Source organism: Talpa occidentalis, unplaced genomic scaffold (genome assembly GCF_014898055.3).
Source record: "Talpa occidentalis isolate TD23 unplaced genomic scaffold, MPIMG_talOcc4v2.1 talOcc4.7, whole genome shotgun sequence".
NCBI lineage: Eukaryota > Metazoa > Chordata > Mammalia > Eulipotyphla > Talpidae > Talpa > Talpa occidentalis.
Window position 1 is genome coordinate 98,770,124 of NW_023605083.1, and position 21,727 is coordinate 98,791,850.

Below are 21,727 nucleotides of genomic sequence, written 5' to 3' on the forward strand. Positions count from 1 at the left end.
GTAAAAGCCTGTGTTGTTCCTCTTCCAGCTGTTTCTTTCTTTCTTTTTTTTTTTTTTTTAAGATTTTTTTAAATCTATGCATGCAAGAGCTGGGATACAGGCCAGAGGTGTGGGGGGGGGGGGGTGAGAGGATTCACCAGAGACAGAGTGGGGAACAGAACAGGCAGACTGACTGAAATACACTGCTGAAGGGAGCAGCGGGCAAGACAGGAGAGGTCTGCTGCGCCATGTGGGTTGCTCCCTGGCTGGCTGGGGATTCAAGTCGTGCTGCAGAGACTGTGGATAGCTTTGTAGTGCGGTGCTTCACTCCCTGTGTCACTAGGGAGACCTGGCTGTTTCAGCACCACGCTCCCTCCCAAGCTGGTTTGCTATCCAAGCTTAGGTCCCCTCCCTCTACTGCTGGTGCCACAAGTCTCACTACCAAGCCTGAACCCCAAGATCATTTCCTTCCACCATGCTCCCCACCAGCTCCTTACATGCCTTGACTCTGTACCCACTCAGTCAGCTGCCAATCAGGGATAGCTAAATCATGTGTTTTTCTCTGTTCCTGATTTGGGTCTCTAAACAGAACTATAAAGGCTGAGCTTCCCTGAGGCCATGTGGCCCTCGGTGTCTCTGAGCAATTGATTTATTCAACCCAACAGGCTTCTTATTGAACTTTCCCAAAAAACACTTATTCTAAGGGGCGGGGGTGGGGGGGGTGGTCAGTGGCCTGAGGGTGATCACGTCATTTACTATGAGGGATGCTGATAGCTAATCTCCAACTGTCTTATTTCTGACTCTAGTTTCTAAACTAATTCTGAACTGTCTGTATTTGTGATGGTGGAGGCTAGAGGATGAATGATGTCAAGTAACATTTTTCCCAATTCCCAACCTTTGTTCCCACCTTCCTGGTGAAAGGGTGTCTCTAAATCTACAGAAAATAGAAGGAAGAAATTAATAAAGAAAAAGGAGCAATTGGGCCTCCCTGGTGGCGCAAGGAGTTAAAATGCAACCTATGAAGCTATGTGAAGCCACTGCAGCACGAGCTCGATCCCTGGCCAGGGAGCAACCCACATGGCGCAGCAGACCTCTCCTGACTCACCTGCTGCTCCCCTCAGCAGTGTATTTCAGTCAAACTGCCTGTTCTCCCCACTCTGTCTCTGGTAAATCCTCTCACCGCCCCCAACCCCAGCACCTCTGGCCTGTACCCCAGTTCTTGTGTGCATGGATAAATAAATCTTTAAAAAAAGAAAAGAAAGAAAAAGGAACAATTAGTGAAAGAAAGCATTAAATGGTCTTGAAGATGAATAAAACTAAAAGTTAGTGCTTTGTAAGAACTAACAAGATCAAACCTCTGGCAAATCTAATAAAGAAAAAAGAAGGTCTTGAAATTAGAAACAAGGAAGGTATAATTATATACATGGATTTGTAAAACTAAGCAAAACAGATAATTTTCTAGGAAAACACAGATTACCAAAAGTAACTCAAGAACAAACAGCAACAGAAAAAGGCAAAGGATAGAAAAGGGAGAGTCACAAAAGGAAAACTGCCAAAGACTAATAAACATGAAAAAGTACTTAACTTCTCCAGGATGTGACAAGTATGAACTAAATAATGAGGTATTTTTAAACCCACAATATACACAAATATTTTTAAGAGGAATTAACAGTGTCAGTATAAATACAGGAAATAGGCACACTCACTCTCTTGTGTATGGCTATTGGGAAGCTGGAGTGGAAATTAATTGTAAAGTGGGACTTTTCAGATTTTGCTCTATTTTTAATATTTGAAATTTTACATGAATGTTTTTGTATTATACCTGAAATTTTAAAAATTGAATATTTAAGCATGTAAACACAAGATTAATACCACAATTGTTATTATATTTTTAGGATTGGAGAACAAAGTAAAATGAGGACATAGACTTAAAATAGCTTATGGATCTGAAACATACTAGGTAAGAGAAAGAAGAAACAGAAAAATAGGCAGCAAAGTACAGACTGGTTAAGTTACTGAAGAAGCCATACATACAAAAATAATAACTTCTTGAGGACAAAAACTCACTGCGTTCTCTCCTCCCCTGAACTTTGCCCAGCACAGAGCAAGTACCTGTGTTTAATAAATGAAATAAAAATGAGCCCAACTGTCATAAAATATCTCCCGAGAATTTCAATTTCAAAATAATCAAGTAAAGACAATTTCATTCATGTATATTTCATGAATTTGAAATGTAAAATAATTTTCACTGAAATCCTAATTACTCTTACAATAACCATTAAATTTTAAATTTATACTTGCACTGGGCATTTTTCAGCAGCTAGCCTTCAGTTAAAAAGATGTGATTCATCTTGGTCTATTAATATATTTTCACAGTACATTTTAATGACCTTTGTGTGCTGCTCTTCAGATTTGTTAAAATTCAGTTTTCACCTTTTTCTATTTTGTTGCATTATATCAGTTCAGAAAAAAATGACATAGCAGTATGTTTCAATGAAGAATAAAAATCAGTTGAGAATAAAATAAACAGAACTCAACAGTTATAGGGACATGATTGAACATGGCTAAAATGCAAGATGGAGAGAGACACATGCCCTATATGTCAAGTGATATGCCACACAGAGTTAAAAGGAAAGTACAATTAGGAAGTACAATGGTAAATATTGAAAAATTGGAATTTACTGGAATTTATTGATCCATTTGCTCTTAAGTCTAGTGTGCCTTACTGCTTTTATGAAGCTTCAGTAAACAGTGACAGAAAACCACGTGTCTCCCACGTATGTGCTTCCTCAAGGGCAAAATAATGTTTCTCAGTACAAAACTGATGCAGTTCATTAGGTAAAACTAGAACAGAACACACACTAATAAAATGGTTTTTAACTTTTCTGGAAGATTTATTTATGCATAGAGAACTGGGGTGCAGGCTAGAGGTGCGGGGTGGGGATGAAAGGATTCACCAGAGACAGTGGGGAACAGAATAGGCAGGTCTACTGAAGCACACTGCTGAGGGGAGCAGCGGGCAAGTCAGGAAAGGTCTGCTGAGCCATGTGGGTCACCTCCCTGGCCGGGGATCGATCTTGTGCTGCGGTGCTGTGTCTTAACCCCTTGTGCCACAGGGAGACCCCTAAAATGGTTTTTTAGAATAATCCCGCAGTTAATGATAAATGTTTTGGTCAGGGAGAAAACAGATCAAGATATTAGCAAAATTCCTCTATCAAATTACACTCTAAACATCAAACATATCAACAGCATGCCATTTACAAGAGGAATTGCTAGGATCTATGCAGGCCAGCAGCTAATTTCTACTGACCACTGAATGAAATGTCTGTGCAGGCTATGAGTCAGCACCTTTATGTTTGAGGCTGATATTCAAAGACCAAGTTACAGGGTGGGTAAGGGGCCAGGGATGTATGCTGATGAAGGACCTGTTTTATGTGTAGCTGGGAAGAAAGAAGTGGCTACATGAAAGAAAAGACATTGCTCGTAATGTCAGCCTACAACACTGCTGTCTCTTCTCAGAGAAGAGTTGATGATCTGAATAAATAATATGTTCTTCCTTTGGTACTGAAAAAGTGATAAACATTTTGTTTTTGTTTTTGTTTTTGTTTTTTTAATGCATTAGTAAAAACTGAAAAGAAGAAAGCCAACAACTTGTTGCTTCAGTCATCTCTAGATAACATCGGCAGAGGGAAGTGACCATGGTGCCATTCTGGGGGATTGCACCTGTGAGCTAATGCTTCAGGCAAGCCCTGCGGTGGGCCCAAAGTTTACAGATGCAAATAGGAATAAAAATATGAATTAAAAAGAAACAATGATCCTGACCTTGTAGAAAGTATATTCTTAAGGGACTAGTAAAGGCAAGTTTTCAAATGAGCACATAATTATTCAAATGAAATTCTGACCCATGCTAAAGAGGAAGAACAAAGGTACTTTGAGATTGCAGAAAAGGAAGTCACTGTAAATTGATCAATCCTTCAGAGAAACAATTGGCAAAATTTTGAATATCCATACTTTTTCTCTCAGTAATTCTACTACTAAATATCAATTCTACCAAAATACATAATTGTGCAAATATGTACACAACATGATGCTTACCACAGTATTAATTTACAATAGGAAAAAACAAGAAACAATCCATCAACAGGATATTGGCTAAATGAGGGTATATTCACATAATTTAACCCTCAAAGAGATGATACATATATGATGCCAATATGATATAAATGGCCACATACTGACATAAAAAAAGATGTGAAAACAAAAGCAAACTTCAGTACAGTGCAGTTACGTTACTATATGAACAAATTTCTGAATATAAATATACAGATGCTGTATGTACAAAAGTACCTGGAAAAGATAACTATTTTGAGAATATGGGGAATTGTCACTAAGTCATATCTATTATATATTGTGTGCAATTTTTATGTGAAATTGCAACAGGGTGGTCCCCAGGAAAGGGGGAGGTTCCCTGCCCCACCCAAGGGAGGGTGGAGCTGAGCAGGAAGAGGAGAAGCTGGAGAAGAGACTGAAGAAGGAAGCAGGATGGTGTCCTATAACAAAATTAATTTTTGAAACAAAGAAATTAAATGCAGGAAATAAAACATTTATGGGTCTAAAAGATCTCCAACTTTTCAGTATCTAAGACACATACAGAATACCTCTAATTCTGCCAGTGGTGATGGAATCAAAGTTTTCTTCCTAATCATAAAAATAACACTTTACTTAATAAATTCAGTGTTTCATATTTTAGTCTTTTCTTTTAGGTTCTAGTCCTTCACACAAAACATAGGCTATAAATAAGTCTGCTTTATAAGTGTCTTCTGCCAAAACCCACTAAAAGTAAACTGAAAACTATAACCTTAGAGTCTCATTATCATTATAGTCTCCACGCTTGACTCAGTCAGCAGCCACCCTTTCATTTGGAACTCTTATTAAAATGCCATACAACAACTACTTTCAATGAAAACAAACCCAAGGATATGACATTAAGCTTCCTTTGTTGCTACTTACAATGACTAAGTTCTGAGCTTCTAATACAGTTTTCATTTAATTACTACATATTAAAGGGTAACACATGTTTTTCTCATTACATTTAAATTCAGTTTGTTTAGGATACTGTCACACTCTTCCAGATTAAATGAGGACATAGTAGAAGTGTCTGTGAAAAAAAAAAAACCCAAGTCTCCTATGAAGAGACCAACTACCACTTTTACATAGTTCACCTCTAGAACAACATATAAAGCTTTGAAAGTCACCTTCAATCATTCAAAGTGAGTCATGTCCCACTGCCTTACTATTACCTAGTAAAAACAGCCTCAGATCTAATTATAGCTTATTCGTATGCTGAAGCCAACAAAATAATTCCATTCAACAAGAGAAACAAGTTCTGAAACATTTAATAAATAGCCAGCAGCTGATGAATATTTCCCCCACAACTTCTTTCCAAATCCTTTTATTATTCTCTACAAATTAGAAAAATATTTGAATTATGAGTAGTTTATGAGTTTAGTTACCCACAATTTAAGACTAAATATTTATTGTGCCTCCTCTGTTCCAGAAACGCTAAACACTGAATATGAAAGTGGAAAAGATACTAGCCTGGCCCCCAAGAAATTCAATTTTGTAAGGGAAACATAGCTCACAAATTATTATTATAGTGAAACTCCCCCTTCCTACCTTTGAATAAAGACCTAAGTGACCAAGTAAATAGGAGTAGTTATGAGTATGAATTACTACTTTAATTCAAGTTTCTCCCTTAGAAACTTATCTACATTTCTAAATACCACTCCCCACTAAAAGGAAGCAGGGTTTCCAGCTGATTCTACATATGTAGTATGAAATGAAGATGAGTCTGATATACTTTATGGTGTCCAGAAATCAAAGAAGTATCTAAATACTAATGAAGACATGTGAGATAAAGATAGGAGTGAATCTGAAGGAGCTCAATTTGGCCTTCTTGGGATAATTTCAGCAAAAAAAAATATAATGAATATAAAATATTAATTAATACACTTTGATACTAAAATAAGACAAGGAAAATGAAGTTCTTTACAGGATAATACTAGCTAACAAATGCAGAGTAAAAATGACAAAAATAGGGGCCTCCCAGGTGGCGCAAGGGGTTAAGTCTCAGCACTATGAAACTTTTGGCAGGAGTTCAGTCCCTGGCCAGGGAGCTAATCCACATGGTGCAGCAGACCTCTCCTGTCTTGCCCACTGCTCCCCTCAACAGATTATTTCAGTCTGCCTGTTCTGCTCCCCACTCTGTCTCTGGTGAATCCTTTCACCCCCACCCCTGCCCGTGTCTCTGGTCTATACCCCAGCTCTTGTATGCATAAATAAAAAAAAATCTTTTTTAAAAATGACAGAAATAAGGCCTCCCTGGTGGCACAGGGGGTTAAGCACCACACTGTGAGGAGATCCGCAGCCTCTGCAGCATGAGTTCAATCCCCGGAGGGCCAGGGAGCGGTCCACATGGCACAGGAGACCTCTCCTGACTCTCCTGCTGCTCCCCTCAGCAGTGTATTTCAGTCAATCTGCCTGCTCTGTTCCCCGCTCTGTCTCTGGTGGATCCTCTCACCCCCCACATCTCTGGCCTGTACCCCAGCTCTTGTATGCATAAATAAATAATCTTTAAAAAAATGACAGAAATAGGAAAACACCACCTATTTACAAACTTTAACACATTTACCAAAAAAATGTTAAATCATTCAGTAAAAGGTTGTTGAGGAAGATGATGTACAGATGATCACAAAGTCACCAACTACAGAAAGAAAAACAAAAGACATCAAGCTTATCATGACCAGTTAGTGGGTGACCTGGCTCTGAGTACTTCCTTGGGTGATGTGACAAGAGACACACAAACACCACCCGCGGATCCTATCTGAAAATGTCTGAAACTGAACATAAGGAACAATCAGATAAATTTATAATGTGGGACATCTATTAGATATCTCACCTGGCCTTTTTAAGGAAAATTCACTTTTGTGAAAAGCAAATCAAAGTTTAAAAAATAACCCCACACAATATGGATTTGGTCTTTGGGGAAAATGGAATAGCCCTTTCTCCTATCCCACTAAATACAACTAAAATCTTTGAGAATTAGATACAAAACAAATATAAAAAGATTCTGAGCGTTGGAGAGAAAAAGGAAGACCGTTTAGGTAACTCACAGCCCAAGGAACAACACAGTGGTGAGTTCCTGGGTTTTCTTTTTGCCTCAAGTATACCAGACTTGGAACTGAAGAAGTGGACAACCTGGAAACACCACAGGGTGCAGATATAAAAGCTCCAAGAAAAACCTACTCCCTGTGCAAAAAACCAAAAAAGGGACAGCCTAACAAGACAAACATTTAGATAGTAATTGCTTTACTGCAGTCAGAAGAAGTAACCAATGAAACAGTAGAAATTAGAAGACTAGAACAATAGACATAAAACAATCAAAACATAAAATTGAAGTTAGAAATTAAAAATTAATAAAAATTAATTTCAAAAACCTGTGGAATTTTGAAAACCCGTGGAACAATAATAAGAAATCCAAAACTTATGTCACCAAAAGAGATAAAGAGAATAGAAACTGAAAAAAAAAGTTTTCAAAAAAAAATTAATAGCTCAAAAAAAATTAATAGCTCAAAACTTTCCAAACTTGGCAAAAGACAAAAATCTACAGATTCAAAAGCTAACCCCAAACTGAGAAATCCAAAGAATTTCAAATGAAGGCACAGCATAGCCAAACTGGAAAAATGAAGAGGTAAAGAAAAATCTTAAAGTCAGTAAGAGAAACAACACTTATTTATAGGGGGAAAACAATTCAAATAGCAGATTACTCATCATAAACCATGATGGCCAGAAGGAAGTAACACATTTTTTTAAATACTGAAGGAAAAACAATACAATATCCAGAGAAAATATCTTAGGGAATCAAAGGGAAATTTAAGAAACTGTCAGATAAGGAAAATAAGAGAAACAGTTATAGATTTATCTCAAAAGTGGTTAAAAGAAATCCTCTCAACAGAAAGAAAATTATAAACGGAGTCTAGGAGTATGAGGAGGGAAGAAATAACAAAAATATGTGCGATTACAATAAAATTTCAATCTCCTCTTAGACTTCTAAACTGTGTACTTGAAACAAAATTATAACATGTTTGATGTGGTTCTAAGTATAGTTAGAAAATTGTAAGTGGGATGAGTAAAAAGAGGTAAGATTGCTACAGTCAAAGTGGTAAAGTGACCACACCAGTAGACTGTGATATGTACATTTAAAGTAATACTTAGAGCAACCACTAATAATATGATACAAAAAGATAAAATAGGAAACACTGGATAGATCAAAATGGAATTATAAATAATGCTCAAATAGTCCACAGCAAGACAAGAAAAAAATGAAAAGCAGAGCAAATAAAATCAAAAAGGAAAAACGTTAAAAAATGTAGACTTATGGGGCCTGCCTGGTGGCGCAGTGGTTGAGCGCTGGGTTGAGAAGCTGCCCGCAGCCTCTGCAGTGCCGGTTCGATACCCGGCTGCTCCCCGGCCACCGGAGGAGGGTCCCACATGGCGCGCAGACCTCTCCTGCCACCCGCTGCTCCCCTCAGCAGTGTACTTCGGTCCTTCTGCCTGCTGTGCTCCCAGCTCTGGCTCGGTGAATTCTCTCACCCTCCCGCGTTTCTGACTGTACCCAGTGCTTGTATAAATAAATAAATAAATCTTTAAAAAAAAAATGCAACATGTAATTCTTAAAAAAAAAAAATTCTATAAGAAACACTTCATTTTACAATATAGGCTGGAAATTAAAACAATGGTAAAAGATAAATCATGTCAATATTAATCAAAAATAATCAGGAGAATACTGTTACATAATATTAGTAGTAAACTTCAAAGCAAGAAAATTTCTAGGGACAGAAAGGGATAAAAGGATCTGTCAGAAGACATAGGAGCTCTTCTGAGATCAGATCAAATATCAGATAATTTCAGAAACTATTCAAAGGAGCCAGAATTTGATTGGATTAGTATTTTGAACATTTATGCCCCAGGCCATTGTTGCAAACAATTGAACAATTAGTGGGGATGTAGACAGAGAAAAAGAGGATGAGAGAACTACCAATACCATTGTCATTCAAGGGTGACTCAAAGTTCTGCCTCCCTGAGAAGCAGCATCAGAAATGTAATGCTTGTGAGGGAAATAGAATTCTTTAAAATAATCCAAGCAATCACTAAATAAATAAAAAGCAAATTAAAATAAGAAACTCCAAAGGGGACATCAGTACCCATAGTATCTAAAATATCTAGTTTTCAACCAAAAAAAATTATGATGTATGTAAAGAAATAGGGAAGTATGACCAATACTTTTTTGTGGTTAGGACAGGAAAGTGTATAGGGTAGGAAAAGCTTACAAGAGAAGTTGTGAGAGTGAACAGATACCAGATATAAGAGACAAAAACTTCAAGTAACTGAGACACAGGGCAAGCTAGGAATTATGCAGTTTTAGGGACAGTGCAGGAGGATACCTCTGAAGAATTTAGGGAGGCTTCAGAGATAAGGACAACCAAGGGAATGTAACCAATTACACTAGGAAAAACAAACATCTGAGGACCAAGGACAACATTGTTAACACTGGTCCTGGTTTCCTTCAGGTGGTAAAGGGAGGCAGAGATTGGAGAAATGGAGAGTGGTTTAATTTATGGACAACTTAGAAGGACAGCTGTTTAACTTCAATGCAGGGATGCTCATCCAGAGGACTGGGCCATAAAGATAAAGATGCAACAAATGGGGAAAGAGAAAGCTGTTAGATAAGGAATGTGAAGATCCCCCACTCAGTAGCAAATTAAGTGAGACAGCCGAGAACTAACCAATCACAAAGAGACTGGTGGAGCTTTAGAATAATGAGGGAAAAAAGGTATATATTCCCTGAGACACAACTCTACTTTGGCTTCTTTGCCCCTCCCAGGCCTGGTTCCCTGGCCTGGGATGCCCACTTTATTTCTGCTCTTTTTCCCCTCAATAAACTTTTTCTTTCTATAAACAAACCTGCCTCTTCTCGCTTGCTTGCCTGAGCGTCTGCGAAGTTCCTGCTGCGGCATCGTGAGACACCAACCCGTGGGGGTCTAGTGGCTGGGGCTCAGCGCTGCCCTGCAGCCTGGGATCCATTCCTGGCTGGGAGACTAGGCCTGACAATTCCGGTATCATAACCATTATAAAGATGTTCAGAGAATTAAAGAAAAGAATAAAGAAGTAAAGAAAGGCATGATAACACTATTGTATCAAGTAGGGACTGTCAGTATTCTTAAAAGAACAAAATGGAATTTGGAGTTGAAAAGTATAAAAATGAAAACAAAATTCACTGGAGGGGTTCAACAGTAGATTTGAACAGGCAAAAGAACTAATTAGTGAACTTGAAAATAGATCAACAAACATTCAAGCTGAATAACAAAGAGAAAAAAAAAAGAATCTCAATAACAGAATCTCAGAGAAATGTGGATATTACACCCACCAATATATACATAATGGTGGTAACAGAAGGAGAGGAGAGAAGAAGAAAAGAGTATTTCAAGAAATAATGCTGAAACTTTCCCAAGTTTTTTGAAAAGCAGTATTCTACACATTCAGGAAGCTCAATGAACTTTAAGTAGGATAAACTTGAAAAGATCCACAAAAAAGTATATCATAGTAAAAAAATGCTGAAATCAAAAACAAGGAGAGAATCTTGAAAAGAGCAAGAAAAAGGGAACCACATTCAGCTCACCATCTGATTTCTCATCAGAAACAGTGAAAGTCAGAAAGCAAATTCAGTGTTCAAAGGAAAAAAACTGTCAACCAGGAGTCTGACACTCACTAAGCCCTTGTTAAAAAATGAAGGTGAAATAGTGTATATATACAAAAGTACTGAAAGTAGAATCTCAAGAACATATCTATGTACGTGTGTTAATAGAAACATTATTCACAGTAGCACATAGTAGCCCAAAAGTGGAAACAACCCAAGTGTCAGGTAGATGGTGTAACAAAATGGTATATTCATATATGGAATATTATTTAGGTCTAAAAAGGAAATTCTATGACGTGGATGAAAATATTGAAAACAATATGTTAAGTGAAATAAGCCTAACCCTAAAAGGACAAATACTGTACAATTCCACTTATGTGAGATACCTAGAGTAGTCAAAATCATAGAGACAGAAAGCAAAACAGTGGTTGCTAGGGGCTGAGAGGAAGGGGTGACGGGGTGTTATTGTTTAATGGGTATAGTTTCAGCTTTGCAAGAAGAAAAATTCTGTAGATAGATGGTAGTGTTGTGACTGTACTTAATATCACTAAATTATATACTTAATATGATTAGGATAATAAATTTTATGTTATGTTATTTTACCACAATAAAAAAAATTGGGAGGAAATTGGAATTAAGTCAGAATAAATCTGAAGTAGAATTAAAAAGTCAAATAATAACAAGTGCTGACAAAGATGTGGAAAAATCAGAACCCTCATTAACTGCTAGTGGAAATTAAAAATGGTGTAACCACTTTGGAAAACAGCATGGCAGTTCCTCAGACAATTAAATATAGTTATCATATGACCCAGTAATTCCACTTCTACCTATATACCCAGGAAAAAGGAAAACATGTTCACATAAAAACATGTACATGGGTATTTATAGCAGCATTATTCATAATAAAGACATGAAAGTTAAATCTCAATAAACTTTTTTTTTTTTTTAAGTGGAGGGGAAATGCAAGTACAGTGAGGGATAGTTTGTTTAGCCCAGGGAGGGGGCTGGAAACCAGAGGAAACAGTCCAAGTAGGTCTTGATGTTGCCGGGTTTGCTCTTCCTTTTGGAAACAGAAAGCAGTGCAAATGCTGACCTTGAGGGAATGCTGCTTTGCTTGTGAAAGTGGAAAAAAGGAAGAATCTCCCAAAGAGAAAACAAAGAATTTGGGAAGGTTACCAAATAGAAACCACCCACATCACATATTGTGCCTGTAGTCAATCCTTACAGTGCTAACAAAGAATCTCCCATTTAAAGAAAACAAGAGCACCTATGTTTATCATCCTTGTTTCTTGCCTTCTGTGTTGAGAGAAGTTCACAGCTTTTGGCTCAAAGGCAACCTTGCACCCCACCTTCCATCCCTTCCCTCCACTCCACTTTCACTCTTTCCTTTCTTTCTACTGATTCCATCCCATTCTAGGTGATCCATTCCTGTCCATCAGAATCTTTTTTTCTGATCCCACTTTAGAAAACTAGAGTTTAGCCTCAGTGTTATTTTCACGCTAGTTCCTTCAAGCCATCTCATTCACTCTCATGGTTTTAACTTTCTCCTGTAGAGAACTCTCTGACAGATGCTATCCCTATAGCATCACTATGGTGCTACTTCTGAGCCTTGTATATATTTTTAATTTCTGCACACACCATAATGTTTAAAATCATGTTATAAGCTTCTGTATTAGTCATGATTTTCTGGGTTGCAAGTGACATGAAACTAATAAGTAAAACCAGAAAACACAGAAGTAGATGTGGCTTAAGGTATAAATGAATCTAGGAAAACCACTCTCCAAGTCTTTTTTCATATTACCTAAATATATGATAATCACTATTGAAGAACACTCAACAGGTTGGCATATTACCTAAATATATGATAATCACTATTGAAGAACACTCAACAAGTTGGCTGAAGATACTGATTGGACAAAGTGAAACACTAGGCTAGTGAACTGCAAAATCAAGCCAAGTAGTCTCCCAAAATAAAATCACAAAGATAAACACAGAGAACATTTGGAAGGAAAGACAATAAACATGAGCAACAAATCAAGAAATTCTAATATCCATTTAACAATGGTTCCAACAACAGAAAATAAATACAATGGAGGCAAGGAAATACTCAAGGAGAAATATCCCCAGTGCTAAAGAAATGTAATAATCTTTAGAATGAAAGAGACCACCAGCCATTGAGCAGGAAGGACAAAAATGTCCACCCCTAGACAAAGAGGGATGAAATTTTAGAACACCAAGGAAAAAGAAAAAGTTATAAAACTTGAGAGAAAATAAACAAGTTGACTACAAAGAAACAGAAATCAGACAGCATAGACTTCTTGTCAACCACATAGATGCCATACTAGAGCAAGCAAAATTCACAGGTTATAACCTAGAATCTTATGCCAGGTTCAAAGTAATTATGTGAAAAACATAATTACAAAATAAGAAACACTTTTAAACATGCAAGGGCTCAGAAAGTTTACCACCCAGAGTCTCTGAAAACAACAACTTAAGGGCTCATTTAAGCAAAACAAATAATGAATCCAAAAAAAAAAAAAAAAAGGAAAATGAGAGATGAAAGGATCAATGATGAGCAAATAACCAGTAAAATTTATAGTTTATCTAAATAATTATTCATATGTAATGTTCAAAGATCCTTCAAATAACCCTTATATGGGACAATTAAAATCATATAAAGGTTCTTTCTTGTTTTCCTCATGGAGAGTTCATATATACAGATTATGTTTAAACACCAAGAGAAAAACATATTTAGAAATATGTGATAAGGTCACCATAGGGGTTCAATTTAATTTGTCATCATGGAAAGCTAAATTAAATCCATAATGTGCTACCCGGCAGAAGGACTAAAATGGAAAAGACAGAAATTACCAAAAGTTGGCAAGGATATGTAACAACAACATATGCTTCTCAGGTACATAAATTGGTGCAACTGCTGCTGAAAACTGGCAGTTTCTACTAAAACTGAGCATACACACACCCTGTATCCAAGCAATTCTACTGTAGATATACACTCCATAGAAAAGCATACACTCCTTGGACAAAAGACACACTGGAATGTTCACAGCAGCACTATTCATGATAGCCTCATGACAGCCTCAAAATTCAAACAACCCAAATGCCAATCAAGATAGAATGAGTATCTACATTGTGGATATACACAATAATGAAACTGGACAAAGCACAACTGCACTAGAGGATATGTACAACTCTTACAAATGTAATGTTAATAGGAAGCTGCTAGGTAGAGTGCCCTACCTAGCGGAGTAGGAATGATATTTGTAACTTCCATGTCTTAAGAGGAATGGAATGGAACAGGAAAAACTCAGTCCATCCAATAAAAAGTAGGAAAGGGGTAGAGACTGGCAGGAAATAAACAATAAGAAGTAGAAAACATAAAATAAGATGGCCCAGTAGTCCCCAAAATATAAATGGGTTAAAGGTGCCTAGTGAGGGAAAGACCTCACAACTACTATCTGCTATCCACAAACAGAAAATAACAAGAGGGGCCTCCCTGGTGCTACAGGGATTAAAGTCAGCACTATCAAGTTATCACCAGCCACTGCAGCATGAGTTCAATCCCCAGCCAGGGAACTAACCCACATGGTGCAGCAAACCTCTCTTGTCTCGCCCGCTGCTCCCCTCAGCGGTGTATTTCAGTAAATCTTTCTGTTCTGCTTTCCACTCTGTCTCAGGTGAATCCTCTCACCCACCCCTGCACTCTGGCCTACACCCCAGTTCTTGTATGCATAAATAAATAAAAATAAATCTTTAAAAAAAAGAGAAAAGAAAAAAACATGAGGGTGTAGGAAGATGGGAAGCTTTGTGTGCTGCTAGTGGCATTGTAAAATGGGGCAGCCACTGTAGAAAACAGTATGGTGGTTCCTCAAAAAATCACAACCAGAACTACCATATGATTCAGCAATTCTATTTCTGGGCATATAGCTAAAAGCAAGAGAGCTTTTAAAATCTCAGAGATATCTGTATATTCATGTTCACTACAGCATTATTCACAGTAGCTAAAATACAAAAGTAACTGAGATGAGCAATTAAGCAAAATGTGGCATATAAATACCATGAAATATAATTCATTCTCAAAACGGAGGAAAATTCTGACATGTGCTATAATGTAGAAATGACCTTGAGGACATTATGCTAAGTGAAATAAGTCAGCACAGAAAAAGACAAGTACTGTATGATTTCATGTACATGAAGAAACTAGAGCAGTCAAGTTCATTGAAAAAGAAAGTAGAATAGAGGTCGCCAGAGCTGTTGAGAGCAGACAAGGGAAATATTTTTAATGGATACAGAAGTCCCAGTTTTGCGAGATGAAAAAGTTCTTAGGATTGGTTGCACAGCAATGTGGCTGTACTTAACACTAGTGAGCTATACACTTAAAACCAACTAAGATGATAAACTTTTAAATTAGAAGTATTTTATCACAATTTAAAAAAAAAAGACAAACATTAACTTAATGAAATAAAACCTAGCTATTAGTTAAACATGAGTAGCAATTAAAATTAAACACACAGAAAATTGAAAAGAAATGGAAAAAAGAAATAAAAGATGAAAGCTTTAAAAAAAGCATGTTTCATAATATTAGTTCAGACAAAACAGAACTAAAATAAAAATTATGAAATAAGATGACTTTTATTTCCTAAAGGTATAATTCACCAAGAAGATATAAAATTATGGAACTTTAAGCATCTAAAAACATAGCTTCAAAAATTCAATGTAGGGTCGTCCCTGGTGGCACAAGGGGTTACGATGCAACCTATGAAGCTGTCCGCAGCCACTGCAGCTCGAGTTCAATCCATGGCCTGCCAGGGAGCAACCCACATGGCACAGCAGACCTCTCCTGTCTCACTCTCACCTGCTGCTCCCCTCAGCAGTGTACTTCTGTCAGTCTGCCTGTTCTGTTCCCCATTCTGTCTCTGGTGAATCCTCTCACCCCCATCCCCACACCTCTGGCCTGTACCTCAGCTCTTGGATGCATAAATAAATAAATCTTTAAAAAAAAATTCAATGTAGTTTTTTAACAAAGATGACACTGAAAAAGGCCACTGACACTCCCCAAATAGAAGTCAAACCAAAATTTTGAAAGAAAGCAGCACTAAAAGACATCCACAACACACACAAAAAAGATCTGTGTGTCACCTATCTTTCAATGGTCCAAGACACAGGGGCTCTGAAGGCAGCCAAATAGCCTTAGAAGAGTGTGGTCCCCAAGAATAACAAACTCAACCACTATGCCATCATCAAGCTCCCCCAGTCACCAAGACCACCATGAAGAAAAGACAATACGCTATGCTCATGGTGGATGTCAAGGCCAATAAGCAACAGATGACACAGACTGTGATGACACTGATGTGGCCAAGGTCAACACCCTGATCAGACCTGATGGAGAGACAAGACATGTGCTTGACTGGCTCCTGACAGTGATGCTTTGAATGCCAACAAAACTGGATTCATCTAAATTGAGTCCAGCTGGCTAACTCTAAATACAAATTTTTTCACCATAAAAAAATGTTAATGTAAAAAATGATACATTTAGGTATTTGATATCCATTTACATGTAAAAATAATAGAAAGAGAACTATAATTACCACACCTGAGGGGAAAAATCCTATACTATCAAAAATTGACAAGGATATAAGAGAATAGTACTTCATTAAAAAAGAAAAAGAAACAAAACCAAAAACCACTAGGAATCATAGTAGCAGACACCTTTACTCCAACTCTCAGAAACAGTAGGTCAAATAGAGAAAAATAATGACAGAAAAAATAAATCATGACTAATAAATCTGAAATATAGAATAGTTTACCTACACTAAGGGTACAGGGGAAGGTCACTAAAACTGTTTGTTAGACTATAAATTAATTTGTTTTTAATCTTAATCTTTCAGCAATATGGCAGAATAAAAATCCCCAAACCATTCAGTTCCAAAACATCTTTCTAAAGCACTAGAAAAAAATATAAAAGTAACTTTGAAATCAATGGACCTGGTGAAACCAAAAATCAAGAATGCAGGCAAAATAAAAGGCATTTTCGGATATTATAAAAACAGAAAATTTACCATCACCGAAGGAACGTCTCAAGAATGTACTTTGGGGAAAAGGCAAATGTTCCAAAAAGGAATATCCACATTACAAGGAATGGAGAGTAAAGAAAACGGCAGATAAATCTAATAAAAATTATGTAGAAAATAATAATAACAGAAATTATGTCTAATCTGAAGCATTAAAGTAAAAATAGAGATAAGGACAAATAGGAGAGGACTAAATAAAAAGGAAGAATTAGAAGTCCATGCCTTGTTCAGACAGCCCATACTTATATTATGATAACATAAATAATCTTCATTTTCAATTCAGAATACTAAAACCTGAACAAAATAAACTCAAATTAAATAGAAAAAGATTAAGGGCAGAAATTAGTGACAGAAAAGAATCATAGGATTAACCAATAAATTCAAATGCTGCGTCTTTCAAAAAACTAATAAAATAAGCAAGCATTAAGCAAATCTGATCAATTAAAAGAGAAAAATTTATCCCCCCAAAAGAAATATATGAACATGAAAGAGAACATACTACTGATATGGTAGGGTTTATTTTCTTACAACAGAGTACTATATACATTATGCTAAAATGTATTAAAATTCAATAATATTAATAACTTTCTAGGAAAATATAAAGTATTAAATTGACTTTGAAGAAATATAAAAGCTGAGAAAAAATCAGTAACCTGGGAAAACTGAAAAGGTAGTTAAATACTGATATCAACTTCTAAAAAAAAAACCCAACAAACTGCCAGCAGCCCCAACAGTCTGCAGTCAAGTTCTGCCAAACTTCAAGGAACAGATAATTCCTCTGTTCCAGAGCATAGGAAACGATGGAAAGTTCCCCAATTTAATCAGTGAGGACAGCATAACCCTAATTATGAATTCAGACTAAAAGAGGGGAGTACATACCAATCTCACAAATATGGATATCAAAATCCTAAATAAAATGTCAGCTAATCAAATCTATCAAATAACTCAAGCATGCATTTTAAATTATCCCAGGATTTTACAGACAGAAAATCTAACAGGATAATCAACTATGTTAACTTAGGAAGAAAAAGCACATGATCATATCAATACATGCTATACAAATGCTTTTTTTTGTATATCAATACATGCTATACAAATAAATTCTTTATTAGGCATAAATGGAAACTTACTTAATATGATAGAGAATATACTTAGTTAAGGTACACTGGGAGCATTACCCTAAAATCAAGCCCAAAACAAAAATGTCAACATGTAGAGAGGGTGGTGAATGAAAGACAAGACATAAGAAGTACATACATTGAAAAGAGACAGCTGTTGTTTCTTAGAAGATTGTCTACCTAGAACAAACCAACTGAAAAACTATTAAAATTCATAGAGTTTATAGTAGGGAGGCTCAACTTCAGATCTAGTTTTGATTACCAAAACGTGTCTGCTTTGAGAGTTAATCATGCAAAGCTATTTTCTGTAGAGGAAGGTATTAGGATTGACAAGCTTTGCTCAACCTCTCCTCCCCCATCTTAAATGCTGAAATAATACCGTGTTTGAAATTGGATAACAAAAATCTTCTGAAAGCAAAATTTGTTCTGAAGGGCTGAGATGTAACTCTACTCAAAAACACTTTATCTCCTGCCTCCAGCTACCGCAGTTGCTAATGGATAAGCATGTCAACCCGTTCAACATAATTCTTCCGATAGAGGGCAAAGAAGAGCACCTTCACAGTAATGTTTTTTTCCAAACCGTATCCTGCTTATTATATAAACTTATGTACCAGCAAGCGGAGCTCCCACAAAATACAAATAAAATATTCAAAATAAAACTTCCTTTGAAAAAACAAGCACATGGGGCCTCTTGGATGGTGCAGCCGGGTGGCACAGCGGGTTGAGCGCCGTGCTGTGAAGCTGTCTGCGGCCTCTGCAGCGCGGGTTCAATCCGGGCCGGCCAGGGAGAGACCCACATGGCACGGCAGACCTCTCCTGTCGTGCCCGCTGCTCCCCTCAGCAGTGTATTTCGGTCCACCTGCCTGTTCTGTTCCCCGCTCTGTCTCTGGTGAATCCCCTTTCCCTCCTGAGCCTCTGGCCTGTACCCCAGTTCTTGTATAAAAACAAATAAATCTTTAAAAAAACAAATTTAAATTCATAGATCATGCAAACTTAAAAAAAAAAGCACATAGAACTAATCTTATTTCAAAGATATATGGAGAGGAGACTGTTCCTTTTGTACTCATGGCAGGCTCGGCAGTATTCGACCACCCTAAGAATCCAAACGGTCCCCTAGAGCTCACTAGGTGCGCGGGGCTGTGGCACCGCCAGCTGACCTGGGGGACGTCGGGACCGCGTCCTTCCCCGCTTCACTCACCCCAGGGCAGGAAGAGCTCTGTGTGGACGCCGAGGATAGCCAAGGGCTACTCGGAGCCCGAAAACACACAGCACCCCAGGGCAGCACCAGAGAAGGTGCCGGAGGCTCTGGGTACCTGCGGAGCCCCGCTTGGCGCGCCCACGCACCTGTCCCACCGCGGGGGGTCCCGGGGACGCCTCCCAGGGCCGCAGTGGTCGGAGTCACCTGGCCCTCGGTCCTAGGATCCTGCGCCAAGCCCCAGCGCTGGGAGGGGAGGCGGGTGGCCACCTGCCGCTGCCACCTGCAGCACCGGTCGCGCCCTCCCGGGCAGGGCAGAACAAAAAAGGACGTCGGTCCCGGGATGGGGGCGAGACCCCTCGGGCGGAGAGGGACAGGGGCTATCGCATGTCTTTCCTCTCAGAGGAACAGAACAGTCTTGCTCCCCCGCTCCGGGGTCCCGGCTTTAGCCCGCCAGACCTCTGCGCTAGCCCGCCGGAGCCTGGAAGACCACGCAGCTGCGGCGAAGAGGAGTCGATGGCCAGCGCGGCTCCTACTTACCGGTCAGGCTCTGTTCCCGCAGCGCCACCGCAGCCCGCAGCCGCCGCGGCTCCCCGCGCTCGCCGATGCTCTGCTGAAGGTCCCTGGGATCCCACCCGCGCGTCCCCGAGTCTCCTCTAGGGGGCGGGCGTGAGCCCACACTGAGCTCCCTGGGAGATGTAGTCTTGGAGCCTCTGCCGCTCCCCCGCCCCCCTCCTTGGCGGTCCCGCACCCGCAGCCAGGTGGTAGTCCTATCTCCGCGCTTCCTCTCTCTCCCTCAAGGGTTCACTTTCGTTATGGGTAATAATTTTGGAGCATCTTATTTGAGTGCTGGCTCCCACTCTAGATCAGTATTCTTAAAGTGTGGTAACCGAACCAACAGCTTCAGCATCATCTGGGGGCTTGGTATAAATGCAAACGCTCTATTTTACCGAGACTATCCAGTTTTCACTGCGTTAAAAAACTCGGCGCAGGGCTCAGGAGTCTGCATTTTCACAAGCCCTTCAAGTGATTCTGAAATGGACTCAAGTTAACGAACAACTGCTCTAGACACCTCCCTCCCCATGTCACACACCTACGGTATTAGTTACACACCTGACTGTAGGTCCCTAGGTACGCTGCCGAAAATTCAGAGCTTTCCAAGCTCTTCAGCTCTCATTGCCCTCAATGTCCTCCTAACATTCCTCCAGAATGCCTTTGAGACACCGGAAACTCAAGGGGGAATGAATCAAACTAGGGTCTTCATTTCCCTCCATCTGGCTCTCCTGCAGTATGCCTTATGTCCACTGCATTTGTCAACATGCAAGTCTCTTAAGGCCTTAGTGAGAGCTACAGGGACAGAAGACAGGGCTCTGAGTCATACTGGAGGGAGGGAGCATCAAAGAAGGAACGAGCAGAAGTAGGAAACAACCAACTGTCGCCCGAAGTCATGGGGAGCAACGGAGCATTATTGAAGGAGCATTTTTTTCCTAAGGAGTGAAAAACTTCAGCATGTTTAAATGTTAATGAAAAAAATCCAGTTGAGAGGGAGCTGCTGACTATACAGAAGAGAAAAGGGTATTTCATACTGTGCTATTCCTGAGACTGCTGTGTGTATGTGGAGTGGTAGGTGTATATGTGTATGTATGTGAGTGTGTGTATGGATATGTGCGGGAAGGGTAGACTCTCAGGCACAAGCGGAGGCATGAGTCTAGATCAGTGGTTCTCTTGTCTCCACCCACGTCCAGGCACATCTGAAGACCATTTGGGTTGTCATGACTCAGGGTGCTACTGCCATCTAGTGGATAGAAGTTAGGGAGGCGGTTCAACATCCTGCTGTGCTCAAGACAGCTCCCACAAGTGTCAGATGTTTATTTTATTGGAATAATTGAAAAACCAAGCTGGAGAGGAGTTTCTGATAAGAAAATAGGGATGGTGGACGATTGTCAGGTCATGTGAGGATGGATGGTTAATATGGAATAGAGGCAGGATGTTAAGTGGATTTACAGTGCTTTGAGCAGCCCGGGGTGAAGGAATAGAGTGAATTGAGAGAGGTCAAGGTCACCCACATGGATGTGGAAAATATCCACACACAGCGGACACTTGGTATTACTGTGAGTGACAGTGTTCTTCAATGAATAAGAAAGTAAAGAGATATCAGAAAGTGTTTGGGGGAGGAGGGAAGATAAAGTCAAATGATTGAAACTTAAAGGAAGCAGGACTTAGGACCAGAGTGCTGAGGTGGTGTGCTCTGATCTATAGAGAACAGTTGGTGAAAATCTGTGTTTCAATCAAGGCAGAGATGGAAAAGCAAAGCTATTCAAAGAGTTTGCGGATAGGGAAGAATTTTCAGGTGAGAGGGTGAAGTTCCAAAGAATACCAGGTCAAGATGGGAAGGGGATAGGAGGTGAGTTTGGAGAAGGGTGCAGGAAAAGGGAGAAGGGGAGCAATGGAGAGCTCCATCAGGAATAAGAGATGCAGAGCATAGTCAGACATGGGGGCAAATCTAATGTCTTAGATTTTGGAAGTTGACTGATGGGGACGGGATGAAAAATTAAGACTGAGACTGAGGACTTGCACAATCCTGCAAACC

The 21,727-nt window shown here is 39.0% G+C and overlaps 1 protein-coding gene across 2 annotated transcripts in view; it reads right to left on the reverse strand.

Moving 5' to 3' along the window:
• SPECC1 (sperm antigen with calponin homology and coiled-coil domains 1) overlaps positions 1-19,719 on the reverse strand; it is a 228,951-nt gene extending 209,232 nt beyond the window's left edge. Inside the window, exons 1-2 of one of the 2 annotated variants that reach the window (XM_037494121.2) lie at positions 19,678-19,713; positions 2,047-2,091 (exon numbers count right to left, since the gene is read on the reverse strand). The gene's annotated coding sequence lies outside the window, so the exon portion shown is untranslated. Of the gene's footprint in view, positions 1-2,046; positions 2,092-19,677 lie in introns of both variants that reach the window. The other variant, XM_054689431.1, reaches the window with a different exon arrangement.
• Between the last annotated feature and the right edge of the window lie 2,008 nt (positions 19,720-21,727).